Raw genomic sequence first — 10,927 nt, 5'->3', positions numbered from 1 at the left:
TCATGCCCGGTTAAAAGGAAATCGAACTCCACTCCTGACATGGCAATGCTCCACATGGTGAGATCTAGATCTCTGAATTTCCCTTTTTCATCCGCTCATTTTTCTAGCTCTCGACAGCTGCCGTCCTAGCCTTGAACTTTGACTGCTCTTCCGGCAAATAATTCGTCTTTTTCAACTCTTTCCTTAATATACGGACTGACCGAGGCACCTTTATCAATAACCGCGGGCATCTCGATATTATCGAGATGCGATCATTGCGACAAACAAAGTGTTTGATTTCACAAGAAATATTGTCTCCTGCGTCTCAGACGTGCTGTCATTCGTGAATTTTCCGAGTATCTTCCCACTGGAGTACCTATGATTAGAGTTGTGACAACTCCTTGTGGCAGAGTAATCTTCTCTTCTGTTCTGTGTCCATTCGCTTTTCGATTTGTGTTGCACCTCGCGAGGCCGGGACTCGAACGACACATATTTTAAGCAGTAGAGAAGCTCCTCGGAAGTGGAGGGTGCTTTAACCTGGACTTGCCTCTGGCAATGTGTTGTCATTCCGGGAATCACTAGTGGCACAACAGAGGAATCTGGAAGGGTGGGATCCGCAGATCCAAGTAGGCGCCTCTTCTCAAAGTAATAGTCCAGCAAATTGCCGTCTCTCTGCTTGTAAAAAATTGCTTGGTCCCATAAGTGGACTCGGTTCATTTGCAATGCCCGAATAAAAGTTTTTGTCACGTATCCCATGATTCTTTCATATGTCCTGTGATGCGCAGATCATACCACTTTTTAGCGTGGCCACATAGGTACGGGCGCGCGTGAAGTATCCGATCGGAGTCACTTAACCACTGGTTCTGCTTGCACGTGTTCTGGAAAAAATTCAACCCGAAAACGGCGCCATCCATGTTACCATCAAACATTTCCGGCTTCACTGTCTCTCGACGTATTGCAGCAGCGGCAAGTATATTCGAAATTGATTGCTGTTGTTGCATTTTCATGCATTTGCGTTTGCCTTAATTGTGCCATCACGCTTAATATACCTTGCAGAGGCGGCCATGCGTTCCTATCTGTATCGCATTGTGCGTCACACTTATTTGCGATTTGTTTCCTCATAGATTCAAGTTCCGCGAATTCCATGTCAATTTTCATGGTACCTCTTTCGGTGACGTCGCTGACCGGGGCCTTGGCTTTGTTGGTGATGGTTTCGAGTAGGCCAGGTGTAGTCAGTTCTTCCGGCGCCGCAACGAAGTTCTCACCTTCCAAAGCATAGCCCGTGACGAGGGCGCGGCTGTCCCACCTTGCGAGGTAGAATGTCACCCACATATGGTTGCTGTTGTCGACTGAGCCAAATAGAAAGTTCCAACACACGGTAAAAGCCTTCAAGACTTTAATTATAGTAGTCAGCTGCCATTACGGTCCTCCATGTCTTCGTTCTCTTCTTCTTCATCTTTATCATTTTCGCTGCCTGTTCATCTAGGATCACTACATATGTCACAAGAGATCGAGTGGCACTAGGTTTGACTGTGAATATATAGTAAGGTGGCGACACTACCAGTCACGGTAAAGCTTCGGAAACAGCGGCATCATACAGCGCAAGGACAGAAAAGGAACATCATCTCCAGATAGCATCTATACAGGGTAATGTACTAAAGAAATTACAAGCTATGCTGTCAATGTAATTTTGTAGGTCACACACAGCTTGAAATACAGCAAAATAAAATTTAGCGAAAAATATATAGCTAACATTCATTAGCAGTTATTACCATCGTTGCTTTTGACGAGGGCGGCTGCAGGTCCCTTTGCCCGATACTCCAAGAATCGGAAAAGCGGCTAACTGCACAAAGAAATGACGCTACACGGCAGTACACGATTCAGTCTTTCTTTGTGACCGGCATCCGATGTTTCAGCTTTCTATTTTAATTCATTACCTGATTAGTAATTATCCTAGCTATCTTCAATTGAACCTTTCTAGTCTCAGCCTACTATACTTGCAAATTTTTGTCTTACCACACAGCTCCAACCTCTACAGCCTCTGGACTGATTTTCAATTCCATTGGCACTGATTTTGTTAGCTTAATTGAAAATCGGTTATGTTATGCTTTCAGTTCAAACTAAGGCCATCACTTTGATACAAGTCAATTTTTCGTCCTTCCAGTGGTAAGAACCATCTCCGGACGACTAAATGTGCTGCTCCGGCAAACTATTTGTGCATAAATCTAAGAATAAGCGAACGATCCGTCAGTGTCGCTCATTACAAAGTTCCGATTACGCAGCTTAAACCCTTTGCTTTAGAGCATCTTCCAATTGACATAAATCCTAACGTTGCTATGGCGGGCTCTACAATATTTTCACATGCATTGCTTTGAAAGCTCGTTGAGTGTGGCCTGTCACTGAAGAAATTACCATGAAGGCGGATCTACTATGCATATCAAAGCCAAATTTCTTTTCAACGACCATTGTGCTTTTCGATATTGTGCTTAAAGCAAAAAAATGGCGATACAGATAATCTATTAGAGAACAATATTGCACGTAATAGAAAGGTACGTCCGAGCTCACAATCATGCCTGCAGAAGTCATTTCTGAAACGCAGCCCACACTTAATACTCTAAATAGTGTACGTGTCTTGTCCAAAACTTGCCATGTTCAGTGAGGTGCTTGTTAAATTTTTTCTAGATTTAAGAGCCCGCAATCGACAATAGCACACACAAAAATAAAAATTCACGTTCTGAATCGCTACTGATTTTTAATATTCATCGCGTACACAAAGAAATTGTAGGGAGAATCGGGTATGACTAAATATAGCAACGTGTGCACGACACCAATAATGCATGTATGCATGTACAATGCCCGCCAGCTTTAGGGGGAACACCTCATTACTATTCAAGAGCCTATAACAGTTGATGTTAAGCACAAAATAAAGAAAACGATTATTTCCTTTATTGGTATCATCATTAGTCGTCGTATTCTAGAGCACTGCACAGGCCGATTTTCTCAGCCCGGGCCCGGCCCGGGCCCGTTTTTACGTTGGGCTGCCCACCCGAGCCCGACCAAAAGTTTTATCGCACGACCCGGGCCCGGCCCGGGCCCGGAAATAATCTACGTTACCCGCCCAGCCCAGCCCGCCACCCCATTACCTTAGGCCCGAGCCCGGCCCGGCCCGGCTCAAAACCAGCCCGAACCCGGCCCGAGAACGAAAAAGACCACCCAGTGGCATTAAAAAGCACAATAAAAAAAGAATGAAAGGAATTTATTCTTAAGGCATACATACATGTCATGTGCAATTATGAATACCATTTGAGTGGTCTGAACGCAAATACCAGCGCGCGAAGTAGTACGAACGACCCTGCCGAGCAGTATCGCCAACAGTTTCCAACGGCGCGACCTTGATGCGGCCCAATCCACTTCTATCGCAGTGCCGCCACAGTATTTTCCGTGTCGGGCGCCTCACTGCAAAGCATGCGCCGCCGCAGCTGCTCGTCCCACTCAACCGTATTCTAGTACAATATAGCCAAAGCGCAGCCACGACCGCTCGTGAGCGCAGTGCATGGATGGAGTCAATGGAGAAAGAAAACTTCTCGTTCCTCTATGGTGCAGCGTAATGCACTGCGGCTAGGCGACCGGTTGAGAACATGTGTCTAATCATGAATGGACGCAGTGCCATATTTCAGCCACGTGACGAATTATCTTATCTAACCAGTCATCGTTTTACCAATTCGCTTTTGAAGAATCGGCAAGTCGTGAACGCGCTTACACCGCGCTGAAAACTATAATTACATTGATTTAGGTAAGGAATACAATGGCATCCTTTGGGTTGAGGCGACTTCGGTCTTTCTGGACTTCTACATTCTGTTCAAACAGCGCAAAATACGACAGAAGAAAATGCAAGTACACAGGAGTAGCACAGGTATAGCTTCCAGCTGCGCCGGGGCAACAGCTTTTTCAGAGTTGAGACGCGCGAGGATAACTCGCTGCACGTTACGTGCACACCACCAGAAAGTCCGAGCCCGGCCCAGGCCCGTGTCAAAATACCCGAGCCCGGCCCGGGCACGGGTCAAAAAGCACATTCCGTGCCCAAGCCCGGCCCGAGCCTGTGAAAAAACTGCCCTACCCGGCCCGACGCGGCCCACGGGCCGGGCCGGGCCGGGGCTTTCGGGTAAGCCCAGCCCGTGCAGTGCTCTATCGTATTCGGCACATTCCCCCCGTGAAGTAGAAGGCAGTGGCGCACCGACGGGGGGATTACAGGGCTTGTGACCCCCCCCCCCCCCTGAGGCTGAGTTAACCCCCCTTTTGTTTAACCCCTTTTCCTTCCTTGCGCCTTTGAGTACTGCAACAAAGATGCAAGACGCGCATTCGTCTGCACACTTGAAAACTTGCGCAAAAAGCGCATTTTTGACAATTTCCCGTGAAGAAATTGAAACTAGTGCTGTTTAGATGGTATTGGCAAACTAACGCAAACTGTCACTCCCCCACCCCTTGGCAGAGATCCGGGATACGCTTCTGCTAGAAGGTATGTTGAAGTTATACCAGGTTGAATACTAATCAGACGTTTCCTTATGTACTGGACGACCCTGTACATAAGATTAAGTAAAGAAATGCTAGTAAACGCACATATAGGGTTGAAAAACAGAAATTTGTGGTCTAAGTGTGCTGGTGATTTATGGCTCACGCATATTTCATTGTATTTCCTGATATAACATGCTGTTGGTATTTTCCGTGTTAGCCGAGTGTTGTGAGTAATCAAAATCTATGCGGTAGCAAAGATAATTTAACAACCACATTCATTACAATGATAGCCAAGTGTGACTTCTTATTTCTGTTACAAGGATACATGTGCGCCTTGTGAAGAGTGTTAATACATTTTCTCGTTTGTCTATGGTAATTATTTTCGGACGTGAACTGTATCGAGCATACAACATTAGTCCTGCATCTAACAAATGCTGACTTTTGTTTCATTCTACCGGCACACTTCTTTCTTTGCTTCACTAAATCAGCCCTCTGTTGCACTATTCGGCATAGGCGTTCAAGGTTGTATAAGGCAAGACAAGATTATTGAACTCACGAATAACCTTTGTGCACTCAACGAAACAATTTTCTGATATTTTTATAACGAAGGAAAAACTTCAAGGAAGCCTATACATACAAGAATGTTTGCTAGAATGTTGAGAACTACGCTCAGTTTTTTAATAGCTACACCTTAGGACTTGAAATAACGTTGAGAATGAAGAACAAACACACTATGAGCTCGCAAAAAAACTCAAGCTAAATTCCAGCTGCAGAACGCGCGTGAAAGGAATAGGTTAACTGCTTACGATTTAGCAGCAAAAATGTATTACTTCGGAGCATGCCCTGCGATATTTTCCAGGTGTTTTACGAGGAAATTGAGCTGATTGAAGCCTAAAGTGACGCCCCAAAGTTACTTTTCCGGACTGGCTCTTAGAGAGAGAGCATTCTATACAAAGCCGACCAATAAAACCAAAATGCCAGCTGCGTTCATGAAAGGCTGCAATTTTTCTAATTGTACAGCAATATTTTTTTTGTTGTTGTGAAGACACACCGATATCGCTTGTCGTTGAAAATTCCCAATGTCGTTCACTTTCATATTCCGGCCACATCAAAACAACATGAACACAAAAAAGACTGAACAGTGCACAATTAAATTTGCGCGTATCAAAAGGTAACGTTCATTTTCTTAAATAACTATTATTTATAATGATTAATTCTTTATTGTTTGTAAATAACTTTTCATTGCAACGTTTGTGTTTGTAAGGATCTATAAGTTTTTTAGAAGCTATACTGGCACATTGAATGCTACAGAGATGTATATGGATAAAACAAAACATTTTCTTACACCGTTTGGAGATGGTCCTTTTCCCGTGGAAAAGCAAGTGGCCATCACTTTCTGAAAACTTTATTTTACATATTCTTCCACGCGAGCGTTAGATGCGCAAAATTTTTATAGTTCTTTTTTGTAAGTGCAACTCTTTGTCACCAAGCTCTCAACATTAAATGCTATAATGCCTACTAGCGGGGCACATTTATCCAGCTGTACGCTTCAAGCTTGTATAGCTCAAGCATAACTGCGAGTTGGCCTAGTTGGAACAGATTGATTTATAAAAACTTTAAGCGAGCAAAACAAACAAGGACGACGAAAAGTAGCAACACAAGGACGAGCGCTCTTCCTTGTTTCACTCGTTTTCTTCGTCCTTGTTTGTTTTGCGCGCATAAAGTTTTTAAAAACTGTATAGCTCTTCTCTGCGCACTAGACATAGATTCCGATAATATTGCGGGATATTGAACAAAAGTTTTCCTCGGATACAAGGACTATAATTGTTCAAAACGAAAAGAATATCCGGCAATAGGGCTCATCATCGACAAGTAGCAAACAATTCAGCAAAGGAAATAGGTGCTATGGGTGTTTGGGAAGGCAAAAAGACTGCGACAAGAGAAAAGCTCGGCGCAGGGCCGTAATTGAATCTACTTTTACTTGCCCCATAGAGATAATATATAAAAGAGAATAAGCAGCACTAAACAGAGCACGCTAGAGATAACGTCCCTCCACCGGCATGTCTCGGCTGTCCTAAATAATGAACGCGCTGACTTGGCTGGTTTTTGTCAGATAATGCTAGCAGTCATGGATACTGTACAGCCTTTGCAGATAAAGTCGAATAAAATACAACTCAATGTATGAAACAAGAAGTACACTACTGTACTTACTAAAATGTATTTAATGACTGTGGGCACGCGTACAATGTTTTATATTCTGTGCAATAATTGCGCATTGTGACCAGTGCTTTCACAACGGAGTATTGTTCTTTGGATTTTCGAGTGCGTGATCAGGATGGGCGATGCAGCATACATGACTCGTGAACGTGTAACTTAGTGACATCGTCGTATGTTCCTGTGCAGTAGGATGATTGTCAATGTACGAGAAAACAAGCGCATCTCGTTTCCTTTTCTGAAGCTACTCAGAAGGAAAGCGCGATGCACTTGACTGCATTCATTTTTTATGGATCCTTATGAGACCGGAGGACAATACATAAGGGTGGCATACAAGCGTGTACTGTAGAATCAATTCAGAAAGAAAAATTTGAAAACGAGAAAAGTAAACAAGACAGCTGATATACGGGATTTCCAAACTATCATGTACCAAGATTCAGAATATACAAATGCCACGTAGCTGGACAGGACCAAGATAACGCTGGTTGCCGTCGCTTAGAGATACTCATATATTTTTGTAATTGGCCCCTAAATACACAATTAGCCCGAATTATTAAAGAAACTTCTCAAATATTTTAATTACATGAAAACCGTCAATGAGAAAATTGTAGAGCAACACGAAAAACTCCCCATACGGTTTTCTGTTGCTCAATAAGCGCTACATAAAAGTGGTTTTCCGAGCGTGAAAGAAGAGCCGCGAATATACGCAAAGTGCCTCGAGCGGCCAGTCACGCGGCAATATTGCGTACTTCACCTCTGCAGCATTACAGTGTGTCTCTTAGTTTCTTGAATGGTAATTGTACTACCGTCTACAGCCATCGTGAGTTCAGTTAAGCCAGATATTTTTAACAGTGAAGCTGTTCTAGCTAACCTTAAGAAGTGTCGCCTGCTGCTGCAAAACCTCGCCGAGCTATGACGTCACTGCATTGCCTAGCAACCACCACGCGGAGCGGTGTGTGCTCGCATCCTCTCCGTGCCGTACACATGTTGCCTTGACATGGGACGTTAATGAGAGGGAAGGAGAGCATGCTCGGGAGAGGGAAAGAGAAAATGAGAGCGAGATAGAGAAAGAAATTGTAGCAGCACCAACGAGGCAATGCACAAAGCTGCTGCCGACGCCGCCCGCGTTGCCTAGTAACCGCCGGCGCAGGTGCGCGATCGCTTCGCCCGACACAGACATGGCTCCGCCGAGCATCCGCCAGCTGCGCGCTATTGCGCATGCGCCGTGACGTCATCCCGGCGTGTCGTCTGCTGCGCGCCGCCCGTACACTGTGCATAGCCTTCGCCCAGTTTGAATGCACTTGGCCTCGGTGTTTGCCATAAAAGGGGCTTCGCCTGGTCGTGTCAACTTTCGCTAGATATCAAGCGGCTAGCCTCCAACGCGTTCGGCGTGGGCAAGCAACAGCGTTCTTCGCAGCTGTGCCAACATTGGTCAGCCTGCCTGCGTTTGTGGCGTGCCAGGGACGCTGTCGCTCGTAGGCGTCGACGCGTCCTGCGCTAGTCACGTTAAATGTCGCGAAAGGGAAGATACCTCCGAAAATGATCGCTCGAAAATACCTTCCCTACATGCGTAGCTAAGTTAAACCAAGTTAAGACCTAGCAGCAACCAAGTTAATACATAGCTGTAGCAGCCAGTAAGACTTGCGGATCGACACTTTCGGTGTGCCTAAGCTTTGCACGAGCGAGTGAAAACTTGCCAGTTTTTTAGGCTGTGGCTAAGGGTACGTTCGACATCTCCCTAAACCTTTTTTACAAATACATTAAACAGATTCAGTAGTGTTTTTATGGAAGTAGGTCCGACATTAAGTAGCTCAAAGCAGGACATTATTACGTTTTGACATTCGCTCTGATTTGCTGAATCACCTCGTATGCTACTACTTCTGGTTGGTGTTTCCTTGTTTAACGTTAGGATCCGTCAGAAATAAGCACACTGAACCGCTAAATACATGCTTCCCTCTCGTCAGCACCTATTTTGTGTGTGATCTGGTGGAGCGTGCCTGTTAATTTCGGCGCCGCCCGCGCACATCGGCGTACTCACCATTGCCGTAACAACTGCGGCATCTGTTCCATAGCGTTGATGCGAGCTTTCAAAGCAAGAAAAGCGCTCAGAAACCTGGCTGGCGGCATACGAAAGATTGGCGACATTCAACAACTGCAACTGCTAGAACAAGCTGCGCCATGTCTATTTCTCTTTGAATTACACTGCTCGCACATAGTTCGAGAATCGATAGCCATTTTTAATGTCATGGAACCTATTTTGCCGCGGTTTTGTTCAAGCATTTCTCTCATTATGACGTTGGTAAAGGCTTAAGTCTTTCTAGAGCGTGGAACAATGCTACCTAAGAAGGGACCCGCCTGATTCGTCATGCTCACCCTGACATGCCAGAAGAAAGGAAGTTCGTTTTCTGATGGAGGCAGTGAAGCAAGACCTGTACACCGGGCTAATTCGCAACCCACTGAAAACGGCCGCGCAATTTTCATTTGAAGGCACGGCCATCGAGAAGACACTGGAAATGCGCACAAAGCAATATGATCGCCAAATGATTACGCTGAAGTACAAGGTTCAAGCATTCGCCCCGATGGCTTGCGTGAGACCATCCGAACAGTTGTGTGCGAGGAAGTACGGAATAATGTTTCCAAGGTAGCAGCCTCAGGAGGCCTGGATCGCTGACGTCGTGCGAGAAGAAATCTAGCGGACATTGGAAGCTCCCGAAGTGAAGCCGGAATCACCACAGCCCCAGCCTGAATCGATAACCACCATTGCTCGCCGTCAAGGTCCACCACTACGACCGAGCCAGGGCCTGCACGCCGCCATTCCATCGCCAGCCTTTGCCTCCGCCGCCTCCAGCCCACCCGCCTGGGAGCCCGCGCAACACCCCAAAGAAGACTGAACGTATCGCGCTCCGGACCACCGTTCACTCTGCTACCCCTGTGGACAAGCATGCGAACTACGCCAAGGACCACGAGAAATCGTCGACTATCTCGCAGCCACTCAATGGAGGCCTCGACGACCTCTCAATTCGCTGTCGCCTGGTCGTTACCTCTCGCCGCAGCTCCGACCCTACACGGGCCCGACCGTAGCTGATCCCTTAGCGCATATTCGGCAAACTAAAAGCAGCACTCGATGGATGTACGGGTTCTGTTCGTCGTAATGCCGAAGATTCTCCGCCGCCGATCAAGATGCCACAAAAACCATCTCGCTGACGTAGTGACGACACGCTGCCACCTAAACGAAGCCTCAATGACAACAAAACGATGTCTAATGAACTAATGGCACGAGGTGGCGTTACTTGGACAACGCGACGCAGCGGTCACCCGACGCCGCGCCCTAACTGCAACGCAAGACAAACAACTCCCGACCTTGACGTGCTTCTCGACGGCCGCGATATCAGCGCTCTTGTAGACGCAGGAGTCGACTACTCCTTTTTCTGTGGATCATTCGCCGCCAAGTTGAAGAACGTCAAGACTGCATGGGACAGCCGTTATATTCAGACAGCTGGATGACACCTGATTACTCCGACTGGAATCTGCAGGGCAAGAATTACAGTTCATCAACGGACCTACCCTGCGACGATCTTTGTCCTCCAACAGTGCTCGTGAGACGTAATGCTTAGCATGTACTTCCTGAGCCAACACGGCGCAATCATGCATCTGAAGTCCAAGTCGATAACGCTATTCGAAGACCATGTGATATTGCCGGAGAGCTCCTGGAGTAACCAAGCCTTGGGCGTGCTTGAAGATCAAGTGAGCATCCCGCCTCGCTCCCGTATCATCACTTCCATTGGCACCAAAACACCGTCAGACGTAGGCGTCGTCGAGCGTGAGCAACGTCTATTGCCAAAGAAATGTGTGTTGTAAGAGGAATAGCTCGACTGCACTGAGGTAAAGTAAACAAGACGAACTTCAGCCAGGAGTGCGAACACTTCAGCAAGGGCACAAGGATCGCATACATCGAGGAAATTGGGGCTTGTCCAGCAATGCGTTTGCCCTCTCTGATTCTGCCGTACCTACTTCGACGGCCATAGTTCCCGAAGCAGCCTTCGACATCAATCCGAGTGTCCCCATGAGCAAGCAACAACATCTCAGAAGTCTTCTCCGACGATACAGAGACTGCTTTCCGACACCATCGAGGATTCTAGTAGAAACACCAGTTGCTGAGCATGGCATAATAACCCAAGAGTGCGCTCGGCCACTCCGGCAGAGTCCGTACCAAGTTTCGAGC

This window comes from Dermacentor silvarum, chromosome 4, assembly GCF_013339745.2.
Source record: "Dermacentor silvarum isolate Dsil-2018 chromosome 4, BIME_Dsil_1.4, whole genome shotgun sequence".
NCBI classification, from domain to species: domain Eukaryota; kingdom Metazoa; phylum Arthropoda; class Arachnida; order Ixodida; family Ixodidae; genus Dermacentor; species Dermacentor silvarum.
Note: the sequence above shows the minus strand (reverse complement) of the source record.